The sequence below is a fragment of the Zonotrichia albicollis genome, chromosome 22 (assembly GCF_047830755.1).
Source record: "Zonotrichia albicollis isolate bZonAlb1 chromosome 22, bZonAlb1.hap1, whole genome shotgun sequence".
Lineage (NCBI taxonomy): Eukaryota > Metazoa > Chordata > Aves > Passeriformes > Passerellidae > Zonotrichia > Zonotrichia albicollis.
This window is the reverse complement of record NC_133840.1, coordinates 10,651,943-10,671,699: the sequence shown is the minus strand read 5'-3', so window position 1 is coordinate 10,671,699 and position 19,757 is coordinate 10,651,943. Positions and strand designations below refer to the sequence as shown.

Below are 19,757 nucleotides of genomic sequence, written 5' to 3'. Positions count from 1 at the left end.
CAGGGTGACCAGCCAGCTGAGCCAAGGGTGCCACTGGCACACTGTCACCCTCCTGTCCTCTCCATTTCATTCCCATCTCTCTCTCCAGTTCCCCCCATCCTGCCACCTGCCCTGCTCCCCCTCAGGACCTGCCAGGACTGTGTTATGTATTCCCTCTCCATCCCACAGGGATCCTCCATGGGCTGTTCTCCTCCTGCTGCTCCCCCAGCACCGGGCACGGCCAGGCACAGCAGCAGAGAGGATTCCTGGGGTGTGATGGGGCCACAGGAAGGGTTAATCACAGCAGCAGAGAGGATTCCTGGGGTGTGATGGGGCCACAGGAAGGATTAATCCAGGCTCTCCAGCAGGAATGCAATGGATGTAATCCCACACAGGCTAATGGGAACCTCTCCATGATGATACTCGTTGTTCTCACGTCCTTGTCCTTCAGTTATTTGATTCATTCACATGTAGGATAAATACAGGATTAACCCAAAATGAGGTTTTAGGAGGGAGAAGCTCTCACTCTTTAATTTTAATGTAAAATTCGTTCAAACAATTCCCTTCGGTGATTGAGGAGAGGTGATTTAGGGAAGGGTAAAGGCACGGGGCAGCCTGGGGGTGGATGGGCCTGGGACAACCACAGTGCTTCCCAGTGTCTGCTTCAAATAAACCCAGCACATCTTTCTTTCTCCTCCCCCTTCCAAGACCCCTTAATAAGCTCTTCATCCCAAATTTGGGGGTTTAGCAGATTTTTTATCTTTGGTTTTACCTCAGGACATCTCTGCCCTGGGGGCTGCATTAGGGCTGGTGAGTGTGGACACCACATCTGCCTGCAGGCCAGGTGCAAGGTGAAGAGCCATCATCCCCTTATCCCATCCCATTATCCCATCTCATTATCCCATCCAATTCTATCCCATCCTATTATCCCACCCCACACCATCACATCCTATTATCCCATGACATCCCTTCCCATCCCATCCCATCCCATCCCATCCCATCCCATCCCATCCCATCCCATCCCATCCCATCCCATCCCATCCCATCCCATCCCATCCCATCCCATCCCATCATCTCATCCCATTCCACCGCATTATTCCATTCCATTATCCCATCCCATCCCATTACCCCTTTACCCCATTACCCCTTTATCCCATCCCATCCCATCCCATTACCCCTTTATCCCATTACCCCATTACCCCACCCCAGGCCATCCCCGGCCCAGCCCGGCTCTGGCCCCGCGCTCGGTGATGCCGCCCAGCATGGCCATGGAGCCAAGGTGAGGAGCCGGAGCTGCTCCTGGCACATCCCGCAGCACCAACCCGATCCCGCAGCATCCGCTGGGACAGCAGGACAGCAGACAGACATTCGGACATTCCCGGCTGCCAACACGCACTGGCATCACTGGCACCGCTGAACGAGGGGGTTTTATTTGAAGTGTTGCCCCGGCTCCGTGTGGATGTAAATATTTCGTTCCAGGCTGAACCCTTCCCTTCTCCTGCTCCCGTGTGCTCGGCCCGGGGCACAGGAGGGGCGGGCGGGGGTCGTGTGTCCCCCCCGGGGCAGTGACACAGCGCTAAATCGCGCCTTGCATTGCAGGGAAGAAAAGCTGCGCTTCAAAGAGCGCGTTAATGACTGCGCTGAGCCCCGGGCACCGAGTGGAGCAGGAGCTGCTCTGGGACAGGCTCTGCCAGCGCTGCCAGGAAGGGATCGAGGGACAGAAAGGAGCCCGAGGGCACAGCAGCCTCTGCCACGGCCCCAGCGATCCAAAATCCACCGAAAATCACAGCAGAGAGAAGCTCGGAGGGGCTGGAATGTGACTGAAATCCTCAGGATGTTATGGAATCACAGAATCCTGGAATGGTTTGGGCTGGAAAGGACCTCAAAGCCCACCCAGTGCCACCCCTGCCACGGCAGGGACACCTCCCACTGTCCCAGGCTGCTCCCAGCCCTGTCCAGCCTGGCCTTGGGCACTGCCAGGGATCCAGAGGCAGCCCCAGCTGCTCTGGGCACCCTGTGCCAGGGCCTTGTAAATCCTCCCAGGGAACAATTCCTAATTCCCAATATCCCATCCATCCCTGTCCTCTGGCAGTGGGAGCCATTCCCTGGGTCCTGTCCCTCCATCCCCTGTCCAAAGTCTCTCTCCAGCTCTCCCAGAGCTCCTTCAGACCCTGCAAGGCCACACTGAGGTGACCCCAAAGCTTCTCCTGTCCAGGTGAGCATTCCCAGCTGTGCCAGCCTTTCCTCCCAGCAGAGCTGCTCCATCCCTCTGCCCATCCTGGAGCCTCCTCTGGGCTCCTCCAGCAGCTCCAGCTCCTGCCTGTGCTGGGCCAGGGCTGGGGCAGCTCTGCAGGTGGGGCACAGGGGCACACTCCCTATCCCTGCCCTGCTGCCCTGCTGGGATCAGGGCAGGATTTGGGGTTTCTGGGCTGTTCCCAGTGCACATGGATGGCTGTTTTCTTTCTCTGGAGAACTGGGAGCCAAACTCTCTCCTTCCCTCTGGGGACATCCCCCAGCCAGGGCCAGGGGCTGGGACCAGGTCCCTGCTCTGGGCCAGGATCCCATTCGTGGGCAGAGGCTGCTGCCCTGTGTGAGCACCTGAGCCTGGTGACAACCCCTTTCCCTGGCTCTTGGTGGGCTGGGAAGCAGGGAGATGCCAAGAAAACATGGGAACTACTTGCTAAGTGACTGGTCTCAGATGGAGGAGGCAGTGCCTGGGCTCAGGGAGTGAGCTTCCCTAGGGCTGAGGGTTCCCAGCTCAGAGCTGTCCCACACTGCCAGGGTCACCTGGAGCTGGGCTTGGACTGGTTTGGCCACACTGGATGGAGAACATGGTGGCACATGGAAAAACCACACACAGGGGACATGGAAAAACCACACACAAGGGGATGTGGGTGCTGGACTTTGTAACAAAGTCTGGCTCACTGCATCCTAAATGTGGGCTCTGTGTCCTCCTGAAAGAGCAAAAGACACCAAAGTGACCCCAACAGTCTGAAAAATGCACCAGGCACAGGGAATGGTCAGGGTGGGCTCTTTGCTGAGATCCTCCTTGGGTTTGCCTCCTGGATGGATGGATGGATGGATGGATGATGGATGGATGGATGATGGGTGGATGGATGGATGGATGGATGGATGGATGGATGGATGGATGGATGGATGGATGATGGATGGATGATGGATGGATGATGGATGGATGGATGGATGGATGGATGGGTGGATGATGGATGGATGGATGGATGATGGATGGGTGGATGGATGATGGATGGATGGATGGATGGATGGATGGATGGATGGATGGATGGATGATGGATGGATGGATGGATGGATGGATGGATGGACACGGCTGGGCTGGCAGGGGGGAATTGCTGCCAGCAATGCAGCCAGGCCTGCAGGTGTGGGGCAGAGAGGGCACGTCAGGAGCAGAGCAGACTGCAGGGACAAAACCTTGGGGGGTTTTAGTTGAAGTTTTTCCTGATTTGAGGCAATTTGGAATTTTCCAGCTGTGTCTGACTCAGTTGAAGGCAAGAAAAAACAGTCAAACAACTCTGTGGGCAGCAGAGCCATCAGGAGCTGCTTTCTATGGAGTTATGGCCTTCAAATCTCCATCCAGCACTCTCAGCTCCTTCCCTTTCCAGCCTGGCAGCAAACTTGCCTTGGGGAAGCATTGTCCAGCCCTGGCAGGGGTGAGTCCCCATGCCCAGAAGGGTTTGAAATCCACCTACCTGTGGCTGTTCCCAGCCTCACTGGATCTGTGATTTTAGGGATTGAAGCCCCACATTTGGGCTGGGCAGTGATGTTGTCTCTGCACATGGCAGAGCTGAATTTTTCTCTTCCCCTCACAGAATTTATTTTGGGCTTATTCAACCACTTGTCCTGAACCCTGTTGGAAGAGCAGACCCTTGGGATCTCTGCTCCAGGATGAGATGGAGTCTGGGCTGGGCAGGAGAGAGCAGGATGGGCAGTTCAGGGACTGGGGCTCTGGCTCTGTGACCTTGGCTTTTCCTGAGGCTGCAGCTGGGAGCAGCCAGGGAGGAGCAGCACTTGTTAATGCTGTCAGCTCACAGCTCCTTAATTCTTCTTTTACGTTTGGAGAACCTAACCAAGCCCATCAATAAGGGCTCTTCTGTTCCCACTGTCAGTTAGAGGCTGATTTATGTCCTGAAACAGGATGATTTAGGTCTCCTTCACATTTTCCTTCTGAGCTGCTTGCCAGTGGAAGTGGGGATTCCCATCATCTGTCCCTGGACCATCCCTCAGGGTCCTGTCCAGCCCTGGCTCTCAGTGTGTCTTGCACAAAATATCACCCACCAACTGTGAAAACAAACAAAAAAAAATCCCTTTTTTTCCATATCTGGAACCCAGATACTGCTTTTTATCTGTCATTATCATATCCCCTTACAGCAGACCTTGTAAAGATTAATTTGATGCAGATTTCTACCTTTCAAACACAGGTGAAGCTGTTTTTTTTTGCCAGAATTTCAGCTTTTGAAGGGGTCTCTCCTTAGAGGACAACCTGGCATTGAGCAGGGTCAAGATCAGGCTGAAGCCTGTCCTGGGCTGGGCGGGATTAAGGAAGGCAGAAGCCTTGGATGGGGAAAAACCATCCATGTGGCAGGAATGCAGTTTAATTCAGAAATCTGGGGGGAAAAAGGAATAATTTGTGATTATTAGCTCCTCCATGTTTAACCAGCTTTTTTTTTTTTTTTTGTTTTTGTTTGTTTGTTTCCAAATTTCTTTTGAAGTTCTCCAAACAATCCCCCTATGCAAGCCAACATGGGTTTCAAATCTTTGCCTTTGGATTCAGGAGACCAACCCCCTGTCCATAGGTTTGCAGAGTGTTCTATTCCCTCTGCTTTTTATCTTTATTAAAGGGCTGTAATTTGGGTGATTCATTGTGAATTCAGCTGGCAATTTCCTTGGCCTGACACCGTCCTGCTCCATGCAGCACAGCAGGGATCTCAGAGAAACCCCCCTGGGAATCAGGAATTCCTTCATTCAGCCCCAGGGAGGGCTGAGCTGCTCTGTGCTCTGGGAACTCAGAACGAGGGAGGCAGAAGGGGCTCTTGTAACCTGAAACCACAGCAAGTGAGGTGGTGTGGCCTCCAAAACACCTGATGGAGTGAGACAAGATGCATCCTGACACATCAAAACCTGCAGGAACGGCAAAGGTTAACACTCCTGGGCTCAGGAATGGCAAAAGTTAACACTCCTGAGCTCAGGAATGGCAGAAGTTAACACTCCTGGGCTCAGGAATGGGAAAAGTTAGCACTCCTGGGCACAGAAATGGCAAAAGTTAACAATCGTAGGCTCAGGAATGGCAGAAGTTAATACTCCTAGGCTCAGGAATGGCAAAGTTAACATTCTTGGGTTCAGGAAAGATAAAGTTAACATTCTTTGGCTCAAGAGTGGAAAATTCAGCTCTCCTGTGAGCTCAGCCACTCCTGGCTTTCTAAGCAGCCTCACTGAGCTGGAAAAGGAATGGAGCAGGGACATGATGAGGTGTTTGGATGAGACCCTGCCCAGCTCTGCCCCTGAGGGATGGGTTTGTGCCACCCCACTGCCTGGCTCTGGGTGATGTCCCTGTCCCTGTCCCTGTCCCTGTCCCTGTCCCAGGGCCCTTCCCACCCCTCGGAGGGCACCAGAGCCCTGCCTGGGGAGGGTGGCTGAGCTGCTGTGAACCAGAGGTGCCTCCTGCAGCACCAGCACAGTCTGGGGACTCTGGGCAAGGCAGCTGGAGCCAGGGGCTGATCCAGACTCTGCTCCAGCTCCTCTCACCTGAAGTGCCCTTCCCTTGGTGCTTTTTGGAAGCATCTGTGCTCCCATCTCATCTGCACAAACTGGATGTTTCCATAAGACACAGTCCTTGACAGGCTCAGGGACAGTGAAATCAGCGGTGCCACTTCCATTAGGAAAGCAAAACCCAGCAGGATGAAATGAGCTCCTGCAGGGTTGAGGAGTGATGCTGACCCCAGCAAGCCCAGCTGGCACCTCGCTCCTGCAAACACCCACTGCTGCTGGGGCTGAACATCTGGCCAGCTGCAAACCCTCCCAGACAGGAGGAGACAGGCCCAGATGGGGCCACCTGCAAGATTTAGGGTGGAGGGCAAGTGCAAGATTTAGGGTCTGTGGAAAAGAACACACAAAAAAACCTTCTGTGACCCAAACTTCACATTAATGGTGTCCAACAAAGCCAACACTGAAACTGTGGCAAACGAAGTTTGACCTCACTGCACAAGGAACATCTCCTCTGTTGTGGTCATGGACCTGCTCATTCTAAAGAAGAAGGAAAAGTGAATATTTGCAGTCAAAAGCCAAAAATTCCATTATTCCAGGATGGCATCAAGCTGAGGTTTGAGCTCACTGCACAAGAAACATCTCCTCTGCTGTGGCCATAGATCTGCTCATTCTAAAAACAAATGTATCAGTCAATAGCCAAAAAATCATGAGTCCAGGATGGCATCATGAGGTTCATTTGCCCCTCACCACAGACTCCCGGGCTGACAGAAGAGAAGGAATAAATGCAAGGTTCATTGCAGAAACACGAGGAGTCAGCTAAAAACACAAACAAGGCTGAGGCTCTTCCCAAAGTGGAACAGCTCAGCCTCTCCAGCCTGGCCAACTGCACGCCTGAGCCTGACTATGTTTGATCCGGGAATCAGATTTAGCCCACACCATCCCAATGAAAAATATCACACGTGGTCTGCACTTCAGGCTATGTTCCAATATCTGAAGGAAGGGATCTTTTAATTGAAAACCTTAATGTTTCTCGTTATATTTAAAATTAGAGCAGAACGGCAATAAAATTGGTCATGGGATTGAAACAAGTTTTCAGGGAGGGAAAGAAATTTATTCTTCATTTTTTACATTGAGGCATTCGTTAAAGGCTTGGGCACATTTGATTACGTCAATGCAAGGATTAATAATTAAAGGAACAACAACCACATGCCTTGGAGAGACACACGAGCAGCTCAGGCTGGAGCCTCTGAGGACACCCTGGATTTGCTGGAATCTCACCCCTGCCTGCTGCCCCTCAGTGTTTAGAGAAGCACTTTCCCAGCAGGCTCTGCCAGGCAATGCCTTTCCCAGGAATTTTCAGCTGGTGCCTAAACCCAGGGAATTGGTACCAAGGCTTGGTTCAGGTTGGTTTTGAAGGAAGACTGAGGTGTTCCCACAGTTTATGAGGTGTTCAAAAAGAAGTGCTGGGGGTGATGACAGCCTCCAGCCCCCAGCAGGAAGCTGGCAGATGGTGATGCTCCAAAACCCCACAGCCCCGAGTCAACATCACCCAGGAGTGATGGAGAAGGATGCTCCAAAGCCTCTTCCTGTGCATGCCCAGAGGCAGATGGGAGCCTGCAGGCTGGGGCTGGAGACAGAGCCATGCCTCTTCCAGCGTGGCCCCGAGCCAAGCAGAGCCCTTGGATTTTGCTCTGTGGATCCATCCAGCAGCCCCGGGGCTGTGAGTGACTCCCCAGGCACTGCAGGTGGCTCAAAGCCTTGGACTGAGGGACAGACTCCCCCACTCAAATGCGATTTTCCCAACCAGGCCCAAATGGTGCTTCCCCTCCCTCCCCATCCTCCCTCCATGGTGGGAATATTCTCGTTCATTAATAACCTGCTAATTATCCCAGCAGCTTGGAGCTGGGTTGCAGCATGGAATTAGAACCAGCTTTTCCTTTTGGCACCCACCCCTGGGTGTAATTAATGAGGCAAGAGGAAGCCAGAACACGCGGGTCAGCCCGAGAGCACGGCACGCACTGGTCAGACACCCAGAGCGGGATGTTCCCAGCCAGCCTTGGGGAGGAAGGGTGGCACTATGGGGTCAAACCAGGCAAAAGGAGATAAAGAAGAAGAAGAAGAAAGATGGGCTCCTTGTTTCCTTTGGTTTTCCTAATTTGAGCTCAAAATCTGGACCAAGAAGGGTTCCATGGAAACCCTGCTCTTCATCCCCTCTTTCCTTTTTCTGGGCAAGCTGGATGGAAGGCTGGCACCGTGTCTTGGCCATCCCTGCCCTGCTGAGCAGCCCAAGGGGCACTGAGAGCCCAGCCTGTTGCAGATGAATGTTTTCATGGAGGTCTGGAGTGCGACTGGATCTGGAGAGGGACCTGGAGCTGAAGGAGGAACCAACGTCACTCGCATGCCACCAGTGCCAGGCTGTCTCCCCACCGCCTTGGCACCAGCAAGGGGCCTCCAAATCCAAATGGAATTGCTTCCCTGCTCACGGGATGCAGGCAGGAGCTGAGGACCCCGTCTTGCAGAGCTGGGCTGGGGTGACGCAGCCCTTCCCATTCCCCTTCCCCACCGCCCTGGGTGACGCAGCCCTTCCCAAGAGCCCCGCTCCACCCAGGGCTGGCGCTGGCAGGGCAACGCCACAGGCTGGTGGCATCACCAGGACACAGGGACATCATCCTCTCCTCCTCCCACTTCTCTGGAGCACTGGTAGAGCACAAACTTTGCTCCGTGCACCCTCGGGAGCGCTCGGGCTGCCCTCGCCCACCCCGCTGCCTGTGGGATCCCCTCTCTCCGCGCACCGTGCCTGCTGGAGCCAGCCTTGATTTCCAGCTCGCTGCTGCCAGCGCAGCTCCCGGTGCTGCCGGATCCGGCCCCGTGGGCTGCCAGGATGCCCCCGACGGGCGGCAGGAGGATGCTGGCACTGGCAGGCCCGGGCGGCAGCGCGGCGCTCCGGGGGCAGCAGCAGTGCCAAATTGGGGTTCTAGCCCTTTAAATCCGATCCGGTACTGCAAAAAAAAGGACGAGCGAGCAGGAGAGAGCCTTCAGACTCTTTTAATTAAAGCTTGTACCATATTCTGTATTCCCAAGTCACGGCAGCCGCCCGCGCTTCCCCAGGACACGGCGGGCTCCGGCTCCGGCTCGGCATGGACGGGCACCGCGCCGCACCGGGCACCGGCGGCTGGAGGTACGCGAGGGACGGGGCTCGGGCACGGCTTCCCCGCTCCCGGCTGCCGGCTGGGAGCATCCCCCCGCTTTCCCCGTGTGTTTTCCCGTGCCGGGGACAGAGTGGAACGCGTGGCTGTGGCTGACGCGGGGCCGGGGCAGGAGGAGCCCTCCCAGCGCGCACCTGGGGCCGGGGCCGCCTGTCCGGCACCGCCGCTCCCTTCCCGCTGCCCTCCTTCCCTTTTAAATAATTGAGTGCATGACCCGGAGTTGTGGCTTTTCCCCCCTCGCTGTTTAAATCCCGGAGCTGCCGCTCGGCAGAAGCTGAGTTGGGATGCCTGGCCCATAAATGACGGCAGAAGTTGGTCCCCGCCGCGCTGCCGCCGCCCGGCTCCGCTCCGGCCCCCGGCTCTCCCAGGTTAGGGGAGTTTTGCCACATCCTTCCATGCGCATTGCACTCGCAATGCAGAGCAGTTCTGGAGAGCCTCGCGGAGCGAATCCCGGGTTATTGGGAACGACAGCGTTGTTTGCACGCCGGAGTCTCCTCTCCCCGGCGCTGTCACCCACCCCAGCCTCCGCTGGGCTGATAAATCGCCTTTCAGCAGGAGCCCTGTGCCCAGAGAATATTTAACTGCGAACTGCCCCACTCAGCCAGGGATTTTCCTCTCCTCCTCTCCTCCTTAACCGAGTGGCTCTCTATTTATTAAAAGCCACGCAACGTGGCTTTTTCCTTAAATCATGGATTGTTGTTCCTTCATCCCCGTTTCAGGTGGATGCATCCTTAAGGTGCCCTGATTGTAATGAGAGCCTGTTTGAGTCCTTGCAGCCGGGTCCCAGGTGAGGCTTGGTCCCTGGGAGCCTCTGTCCCTCAGGATCCATGCAGGAGAGAGGCTGTGCCAGCAAACATTTATCCTGGTGCCTATTGGAGGTTAATAACTCTTTTGACAAATAGCAGCCTCCTCGAGGCTTGAAATAGGATTGGAAAAGCAGCCACTAATCTCCTTGAGAAGTGCTCGATGGTGGCCACCTCTCAGGAAATCAGGAGAGGAGCTGTTTATGTTCTGCATGTCGAGGCGTTAGCACAGCAGAAAAATCCCGCTTTTCTTAATCCACCGGGAAAAACTCTGCCTTGCCTTCATCTCCCAGGGTGGAGGGCCTGGGGAGGGAATTCTGTGAGCTCAGAACAGCCCAAAGCCCACAGGACCGTGGGGCTGCACAGCTGGGTCAGGAAAATGGGGTTTTTCTCCTCACACACGGTGTTTGCCATCAAGGAGGGAGAGACGGGATGGGGAACTTGGAGAGCAGAGCTGTGGGTCAGAGAATGAGCATCTGAGCAGCAGCACCTGCAGGGATCAGTGGGTTTGTGAGCAGCAAAACACTTTGACTTGAGCAGTGAAGGAGTGAAACTTGGAGAGGAGAGGGCACGGAGCCTGCAAGGAAAAGCAGAGGTGCCAGGACAGAGGGCAATCTATGGCACAGCTCCGTGCTGAACTCATGGAGTGTGGGGCAGCGCAGGCAGACGGATGCTGGGCACCCCAGAGCTTTGGGATCGTTGATTTTCCCCGTTTTCCTCAGCAGTTCCCACCCCTTGGTAGTGCTTTAGCCATCTGTGACTTTGGCGACATTAGGAAGGAGTTTGTCCCCTGTGAGGAGAGGTGGGATAATGGCTCCATTGTTCCCAGCTCCAGGGGAAGAAAATGACCTGGCAAGGAAACCTGAAAGTGCCTGAAAGTTAGGAAGCCCTGTTCCCGTGGTCTGAGCGGGGCTGCAGGCGAGCTCCTCTCGGGAGAGGCCCCTGGAACCTGTTCCCTCCATCCTGCAGAGCTGGAGAACACCGAGCAGGGCTTGCAAGCCACCAAAAAATACAGGCAGCGTGTTGAGAGATGAACAAAATGTGCATCTTTTTTCAGCAAAGCAGCTCAAGCACACGGAGGGTGGGGAGTAATTATTTATAGTGCCATCAGCAGAAATAATAGAATGAATTGAAGGGCTGAAAAGTTTTGCTGACTCTCAGGGAATGCGTCCTGGCACGGACGGATCATTGCCGGGCCCAGCCCTTCGTATCTCCAGCGCTCCCAAGAGCAGCCTGGAGACACAGCAGAGCCTGGGATCCAGGGAGCTGCTCCCAGTGGGAGGATGGAGCTTCCCTGGCAGCTCCCAGCTCGCTGCAGAGCCCCCTGTGCTGCCCGAGGCCGGATCCATGTCCCGCTGGATGCCTGAGCACGGGAGGAGCAGCGCTGCCAGGCAAGGGCTGCGTGCCCAGGTTTGGCTTTTCCATTTCTTTCTGGGAACACTGAGGTTAACAAGGGAGGTGAGGGGATGTTTTTGAGGTCAGCAGTTAGTGTGATCTGGTGTTTTCTGCTCTGTAATTGAACTCAGAGTGCAGGGTTTGTCGCTCTTGAACCCAGGAGCTGGGAGGGTTGGCAGGCATGGACAGGGAATTGCTCACCTGGAATTTATTGCTCATGTTAAAGGTGATCTGCACCAGGGTTTGTTTTCTAAAGGGAGATAATTGAATTTGAGCTCCTCTTTGTGTGGATGAAAAGACCTCGTGTGCATTTTCCCCCTTTTCTTCACCCAGGAGTGGTGAGGAGTGCCAAGCTTGTCCCTCCCCATCTGGGCAGATGTTGGAGGTGGCCACTGAGGCTGATGCAGGGTGGGAAGGGTGAATTTGAACTCTGATTGAGCAGCATGTCCTGATCAAGTGTGGCAGAGTCTCCAGCATTCCCCAGGGACAGGATGGACTCCATGGGACAGGTTCTGAGCAGCCCTAGAGCCCTTTCCTTCCCCAAGCTCCCTGATAGCACCACCAGGGACCACCTGAGGTGGGCACAAAGGGCTGAGGTGAAAGGTCCCACCAGGCCTTTTGCTCCATCTTGCCCTGCCTGTCCATCTCCAAGCAGCTGAGATTTTCCTGCTCCAAACTAGAGCTGAATTTCTGAGAAAGAGGCAGAAAAATAATTCTATTTTTATTGTTGGCAATAACCTTTCCTACCTCCTTGACTGTAGAGTGGAAAGAGCCCAGGCACAGAAGGCAGAGCTCTCATTTCTGCTTTCCCTTTGCCAGTCACCTTTAAACAAAAGGAACCCAGCAGGGTGTCTGGAGCAGGAAGGGACCAATATGGATCTGGCGGAGATAAAACCTAAATTTACTACTTGGAGCTGCTAGAATCTAATAGATTCTTCTATTTAGAGCAAGGGATGTTTGTCAAGCCCATTCTCTATCACTGGCAGGGTATTGCAGTTGGAATTAGTCTGATAAATTAAAAGCAGCCTAGAGAAGTCTGAAGTGGTAAAAACGCAGCATATGAGTGAAATTGCAGTTATTGAGGGAAATGCTTGAGGGACAGACACCAGCACGCTGTGTCAGAGCCACTGCCAGGGGATGGCAGGATCCAGACATGGACCTGCAGGGATGGATCATCCTGATCATGGTCATCTGCTGTGCTCATCCTTTCAGAGCAGGTTCATCCACCTCATGCTCTGCTCTTGTCTTCTTTGCTGTTTTTACCCTTTTTTCCCCCCTCCTGCAGGACATGTTTTAGCCTTTTGAGCAGAAGCCACTCCCAGTGCATTATTTTAAGCCCCCACTTGAATGGAAGGAGGTGAGAGGCTGCCCAGACAATGCAAACCTTGTGTTCCATGGTCACCCAGAGGCTGCCAGAAATCCATGTCTGCTGGAGGCTGCTCTTTAAATAGAGTTACATCGTGTCAGGAGCTCTGGGGACCCTTGGGAGCAAGAGTTTCAGGAAAGTCTTGCACAGATGTTGCTCAGTTTGATGCACATTTCACCCTTTAAATCCTCTGCTGCTCAGAACTGGCTGACTCTGGGTTGCTCCTGGCTCCGGCCAAAGCCTGGACTCCAGTCTGGGACATGCCCAAGCGCTCTGGGAGCCTCAGGCAGTGTTTCAAAGGGGATTAATAAACCCTCAGGAGCTGCTGATGCTTCACTGGGAGCTGGCAGGGGCGCCCCTGCTGATTTTGGAAAGGTTTCTCCTGGAGGCTCCACTGCAGGAGCAAAGGCAGGAAGGGGCTGGCACCCCCAGAGCTGCAAATGGAACAGGAACCTATTCAGAGTGTGCTTTGATTTTTGCTGCCTCATAAATCCGCTGTGGCACAGCAGCCTACAGAGCTGGGAAGGGATTAACTGGGGAAGAGGGAAGGTCTCCCAGGGGTTAAGCACAAGAAAGCTGCTGGTTCTTAAGAGCAGGGAGCTGCTGAGGAGCTGCTGCTGGAGTGGAGGAGTCACCGGCCTGGCTGCCCCGGGGATGTTTGTGCCTTGTAATGATCTGCAACCCCCCTGACAGCTCAGCTGGCTCCAGGCCTGCGGCTGTGCAGGAGACAGCAGGAGAGTGCCACAGAATCCTGGAATGCTGGGCCAGGCTGGGTGGGGGCGCAGAGGGTCCCTGGTGCCACCTCTGTGCTCAGGCAGGACCATCCCAGAGCACAGGGCACAGCATTGTGTGCACAGGGCTCTGCAGGATCCCCAGTGCTGAGGGAGACTCCAGCCCCTCCCTGGGCAGCCTGCTCAGGGCTGGGCACTGCCCAGGGCACAAGTTGTGCCTCCTGGGCAGGGGCAGTGCTGGGCTCAGGCCCTGCCCGTGGCTCTGGTGCCACTGCTGGGCCTGGAGCAGAGCCTGGGCCCTGCTCTGCCCCTCCCTGCACACAGGGACAGCCAGGCCTGAGGGCCCCTCTCAGCTGGGGCTCCTCTCCAGCCTGAGCAGCCGCAGCTCCCTCAGCCTTTGCTGGGCACAGAGATGCTCCAGGCCCTCCTCATCCTCACAGCCTGAGCTGGCCCCGCTGCAGGAGCTGCTGTCCCTGCTGTGCTGAGGACCCAGAGCTGGACACAGCACCCAGAGCTGCCCCCAGGGCTGGGCAGGGGGAAGGATCCCTTCCTGACCCTCTGGCAAAGTGTCACCACGGGCAGCGATCCACTGTCAATGGTGGCTCCTGGGAAGGGCAAAGTTCCTCTATCCTGGTGATGGACAGGAGGCTTTTATGAGGTGTGGCTGTCACACATGTTAACTGCTGTCACAGTGGTGCTGTGACAGTGCCAAGCAGTTTTTGTTGGGTGGCACTGTCCCTTGGCACCTTGGTCCATGCAGAGCTTGGTTGGTTTGGTAACTTTCCCTCAATGAGTTCACACGAAAAATCTCATTTTCTGGAACAAAAGGTGCAGATCCCAGAGCTGTTGTAATGCAAATAACAGTAGTGGGATTAATCTCAAAAAAACCCAGAGAAAAGCCTGAGGGGGCAGAACCCCATCCAGCTGCACCCTGGCACATCAGGAGTCCCACTGCTCCCAGCCCATGGAGCCCACTGCTGTTCCAAGTTCCTGATGAATGCTCAGTGGAAAGGAGATCCAGGCAGTTTGAATAGTCCATAAACAAGCTGGAAGAGTCGATGGATTCTTTTCTCCATGAGGTTGTGACAGGGACTGAAGGTGCAGCTTTATCCTGTGATGTGATTGAAGCCCACAGTGCTCTCTTTGGGTATTTGGTGAATATCCTGTTCCCTCTTGGGGAAGCTTTTCCATCCTCTTGGGATAGAAGCTTTAAAAGGGGCTTGCTCTGGGATATAGGAAGGAGATGGATCTGTGGAAAATGCTGTCCCTGCTTTTTGCAGCCCAGCTGAAGGGTGGATGATGAGGTGATAAGGGCTTATTATTCCTGTTCTGGCACTAAAGGCAAGGGGGCTCCACCTGGGGTCTCATTTAATGCTTGAGAAAACTACAGCAGCTCCAGAGGCACCAGGAAACCCTGGTTCCTTTGGGAACCTTGACCCTATTTCAGCTGTGTGCTCTGCTCAGCCCAGCAGAGCTGGCTCTGGATCTGAGCTGGGGCCCCCAGGCTGCTCCAGGCTCACGTGCCAAAGTGTCAGAGCCACTGCTGGGGAAAGTGAGGGTGTCCCTGCATGGGCAGGGGGGAATGGGATGGATCCCAACCCAAACCACTCTGGGATCTGTGAGAAGCCCTGGCAGATGCTTGTCTGGACGTGCAGCTGGGTGAGAGGAGCTGCTGTGTCCATGGACAGGGGACAGGAGTGCCTGAGCCCTTGGGGGTGTCACCATCCGTCCTTACGAATGGATGTCGTGATGGTTCATGGATTTGATCTCAGGGTGTAAAAACCTGACATGACACAGGGGGTTTGCAGTGATAATCTAAACAAATGCACCTTTATTGAATGACCACAGCAAAATGTGATAGAGGGATTAAGGGAGAGAAAAAGATAGAGAAAGAGAGAGAAAAGGGAGAGAAAGAGGGGGATAGAGCTACCAAACGTGGAGACAAAGTCCTTTGGTTCACTCCAGTCGAGGATCTGCCTGTTATGTTGGGGAGATCTCAAAATCTCAAGCTAACTCAGAGGTTTTTATTAGGATAATTCTATTGGAAATTGTGTGTGTGTGGGGAAAACAGATACAATAAAGAATAGATGTAACAGGCAGTCCATGTTCTCAGCAGTAAATGAGAGCCATTGTTTTCATGGTCCGTCGGTCACAACCTGCAGGCAAACACCTCGCTTCGGTCAGCTTGCCTCCCCCACACACTGCCCCGGGCTGGGGGTTTCAGTCCCAGTCCTTGGAAGGAGCAGAGGGGCCTTTGCACATGGGGGTTCCATGTCTCAGTCCTTGATGGAGAGGCTCCTCACATCTCAGTCTGTCTGTCACGGTGGGTGTAAAACAGGTGAGGGTCTGTATGGGAGACCACCCCAAACTCAGGAGAAGTCCAGCCAGGAGAGAGGTGGGACAGCTCCCAAGGCTGTTGTTGCAAACAGGGCACGGTGCCCCCTTCTTCTCATTGGGCTCAGTGCAGCACACAGTAAACAACAGCTGTGAACAATAGCTTAGCACTGTGCTCTCAGGTCTCAGGGCCTTGTGGTGTGTGACTTTCTCCTACAGAGAAGACGGGAGGGTCTTCTTTTCAGTGATCCTCAAATGACGATCACGAGGCAGATGAGGAAAATTCGGACAGACTCTCACAGGGGCACAGGGGGGACCCTGGTGCCACCCACAGCACTGGGACATCCTTGTGCTGCTGCTGTGGCTCAGCAGCTCTGGGAGCCTGGAGCCCAAAGCAGAGGGGATTGAATGCCTGGACTGACAGCCTGGCTTTTGCGGGCAGGGAAGGGTGACCATGGGAGCTGCAGGCACAAGGGGCAGGAAGGGAAGGAGAGGGGGAGGCTGGGAAGGTTCCCTGATCTTTCCCAGAGATTCCAGAGAAGCTTTGCAGTGGGGTTGTAAGGAAACACAAGGCTCCCCACGGCCCTCTCCTTGTCCTGAGCATTGTCCCCTGTGGGCACCCCCTTTGTGTGTTCTCATGTGCCTTTGGAGAGAAAACACCAAAATAAGGTTTGTTTATAAAATTAATGACAGGGTGAGAGGGGGAGGTGTGAGGGGGGTCCTGGCACCCCCTGGTGCTGAGCTCCAGCCCCAGGCAGGGCTGCAGAGCAGTGTGGGATGGAGAGCATCCTTTGCACAAGGATTTGTACAGCACAGCAGGCTCTGGTCCGACAGCAGGGCCCAGAACTCCTTGTGGGAGCTGGAGAAACCAGAGAGTGCCTGGTGCCTTCCCTCCTCCCTCCCTGCCACCCCTCAGGCCACTACTCAAGGCAAGCTCATCAAAATCCCTTAAAGCTGTTTAGTTTTGGTGGTGCCATGCCTGAGATCCACCCTAAAGGGTTTGAAAGAACAGATTAGCTCAGTTTAAAGTGTGAGTTATGAACAGAACCTGCTCTGTGCAAAGCACAGGGTGACCAGTGATGATTCACTGGGTTTCTTCCTGACCATTAGTTAAACACTTTATGTCCCAGCTGTGATCCACAGAAAATTGCTGGAACATGTCTTGCAGCTCTCAGTGTCCAGCAGCTCCAGGAGGAAATATTTGCTTTTCTGGCAGTAGGAAAAAGCCACAGAGACTCAGGGCATTGGTATTGGAGCTCCATCCTTGGGATTCTCTCTCTAGTGAGGACAAATTCCCCTCTCACCTCATCTCCTGAAGAAGGACAAGTGCAGCCCATTCCTCCTCCAGCTTCCCAGCTCTTCTCAACCCCTGCTGAAAACTTCCTGAGCTGAAGGCTGTCTGTCACTCTCAATGCATTATTTCATTCCTCTTTTGAGCACTTAATGTCTTCCAGGAAAAATTCAACAACATAATTGGGCACTATTTGCAAAAACACTTCCTCTGCCTTTTTCTTTTTTTGAAACCATTTCTTGGTAATTTCCTTGTGTATCTCTTGGGTCTGGTGCTGTGAGAAACAGCAAGTGTTTGTTCTCTATTGCCTTTGCTCCGTGATGTTGAGGATGTGATAAAACTCTGGTTTAAATAAGTGTTTCCTACATCCCTTTCAAGCATCTCTTTGCCAGACTGAAGGGCCCTGACTTGTCAATCTATTTCTGTGCAGAATTCTCTCTCTGCCTCTGTCCAAGCTCCTTTCCCCTTCTCACCCTTCCTCATTCTGTTATCTCCCTTCCTGAGCTCTCTGAGCAGGGATTTGTTCATGCTGCAGGTGCCCAGACAGCAGCACAGCTCAGTTTGCTCTGTTTCTCTGACAGAAATCTCTCACACTGCATTTTCCTGTGGCTCTTTCCAAAGCAGCCTCCACATCCCCCCAGTGACTCCTTCCTGGCCAGCAGGGCTGAGCCCAGAGCTCAGCATTTGGTAGGGAGACCGTGGGGTCCTTTGTCCTGAGCAGGATTGGGCACTGAAATTCAGCTTTTTAGACCTCAGACGTTGGGTTTTGTAAGATTTTTGTGCAGCTGTTGCAGCAGTTCAGGGTTTGCTGATCCTGCTCCACTCTGTGCCATTAAGGGAAGCTGTCACTGCACTCACACAGCTCCAGTCCCCAGGCACCTTCCCAGGCACTGAGTGGGTCTATTTTACAGGGCTCTCTGGGAAGTGGTTTCCATGATGAAAAGTGACTGTTCATCTTTGTTTCTGCCTCCTTTCCCCATCTCCTCCGGGATGAAAAGGAACACAAACAATTCCCTGGCCCTCTCAGCCTCTCCTGAGCTGTGCTGGGTGCTCACCCATCCTCCTCATCCCTGCCAGAATTCCTTCACCTCCTGCTTCTGACCAGGCTGTGGTGTCCCCTATTCAGACAGTTGTTGTTCAGGCCCCTTTTTGGCTGTCCCCCTGCTCCTGTCTGAGCAGTTTGTCACACCCAGGGGTCTCTTTCTTCCCTGGATACACTTTGAGCCTTTTAACTCCCCTGCTCTGCTGGGTTGCTGCACAACCTTTTTTCCTTTTACCTCTGGTTGGTTTGGCAGTCTGTGATTATTCCAGGTTTGCAAAAGAGAGTTTAAAGCAGTTATTTTAATCTTTTAACTTCTCCTTTTTTATTTCTATTCGAGCAGATTCTCAATTTTTAATGCGTTATATAATTTTTAATTATATAACAATCAGTATATTCTGTGTTTCTACATTTATACCTTTTTATAATTAATATAAAATGTAGGTATTTACCACAATACATACATATATATACATACATATATACTATATACATATAAATATATACTATAATACATACTATATATATATAGTCAGGTGTGAACATAACTCTTATTATAATATAATTGTAATATAGATTTGTAATATATATTTTAAATTATATTTGTAATATATATATAATTGTAATATATATGTACTATATTTTGTAACACATGTATATTATAATATATATTATAATGATAATATAATTATAATATAATATGTATGTGGTAAATACATACATTTTATATTAATTATAAAGTATAATAATTATTAAAATTATATTAATTATAAAATATAATAATATATGCTCCAGCCCCTCAAGGTCTTTCCTGCAGTGAGGGACCCAGGACTGACCCCAGATTTGAGTTTTGGCCCCACCAATATTGAGTGAAGTCATAATTAACCATCACCACTCATCCATTTCAAGCCCCTTTCATTTTGAAGTCACTCCTGCATTGCTGTGACAGTGGTCAAATGAGATGTGGCAGGACTATTCAAGCAGGCCTAAATTAAGTAATAATTGAAATGTTTGAAGGAAAATGAGAATGGTTGTCAGGGTCAGCCTTAAATATGTTTTGCTAGCAGCTTGCAGAAGAATTCTGATGAAAATTGCAGCGCTGTATGCGCCATGATTGGCTTTTATTTTAAAGTAAATAAGTAGAACAGGAGAAAAAGGGGAGGACACATGAGAGCACAGTTAATAAGATGTATAATCAGATTAAAACTTTTGCACAGTGATATTGCATGAGGTAAAGCTGTAGAGTTTAAATACAGAATAGATTTTGTTTACCAAAACCACAGAATGTTTGAAAGCACATTGGACTAATTTTACGTCCCATGCTTTATGGAGTATTTATTTAATTTGGGAAATGAGGCCCCTTTTGATAAGCAATAGCTCAAAGTTCTGCTGAAGAACAACAGCAGCATAGAAAAAGTTATTTTAGAAATCTCAAGAGCTGCCAGGCAAGTCCTGGTTTAGAAAAATATGTAAATTCAAGTGCAGTGACTTCAGCCACTGGCACAGAGCACACACTGAGGTGCAGAGACTGCGTCCCTTGTTCTTACAAACCCTTACACTTGCTTTCCTGAGCCAGGAAAAGGAGTTCCTGATTTCCTCAGGAGCACCACGAGCTGTGAGCTGTAACAGCCCTGGTCACTGGAATCACCTGGCACTGGTGCTTTGGGCAGGGTGGGCATTGGGCACAGGCCACACCTGATGGGCCTGGAGCTCTGTCCAGCCTCAGAGATCCCATAAATGTGGCTCTGCAGCACAGGGCCACTTCCAGAGGAGCACCCTGAGCTGCCAGCACAGCTGACAAAGGTTTAGGCTTTCACCAGCTGGATCCCAGTGCTCCCCATGTTTCCAAAGGCTGGGATCAAGCCGTGGTGCTGTCA

General features: G+C 52.6%; 1 protein-coding gene across 2 annotated transcripts in view; it reads left to right on the top strand.

Moving 5' to 3' along the window:
- The first annotated feature begins 8,317 nt into the window (after window positions 1-8,317).
- The window catches only part of CALN1 (calneuron 1), a 168,516-nt gene continuing 157,076 nt past the window's right edge, over window positions 8,318-19,757 (top strand). The window contains exon 1 of one of the 2 annotated variants that reach the window (XM_074557253.1): window positions 8,318-8,893. The gene's annotated coding sequence lies outside the window, so the exon portion shown is untranslated. Of the gene's footprint in view, window positions 8,894-10,919; window positions 11,135-19,757 lie in introns of those variants that run through there. The other variant, XM_074557254.1, reaches the window with a different exon arrangement.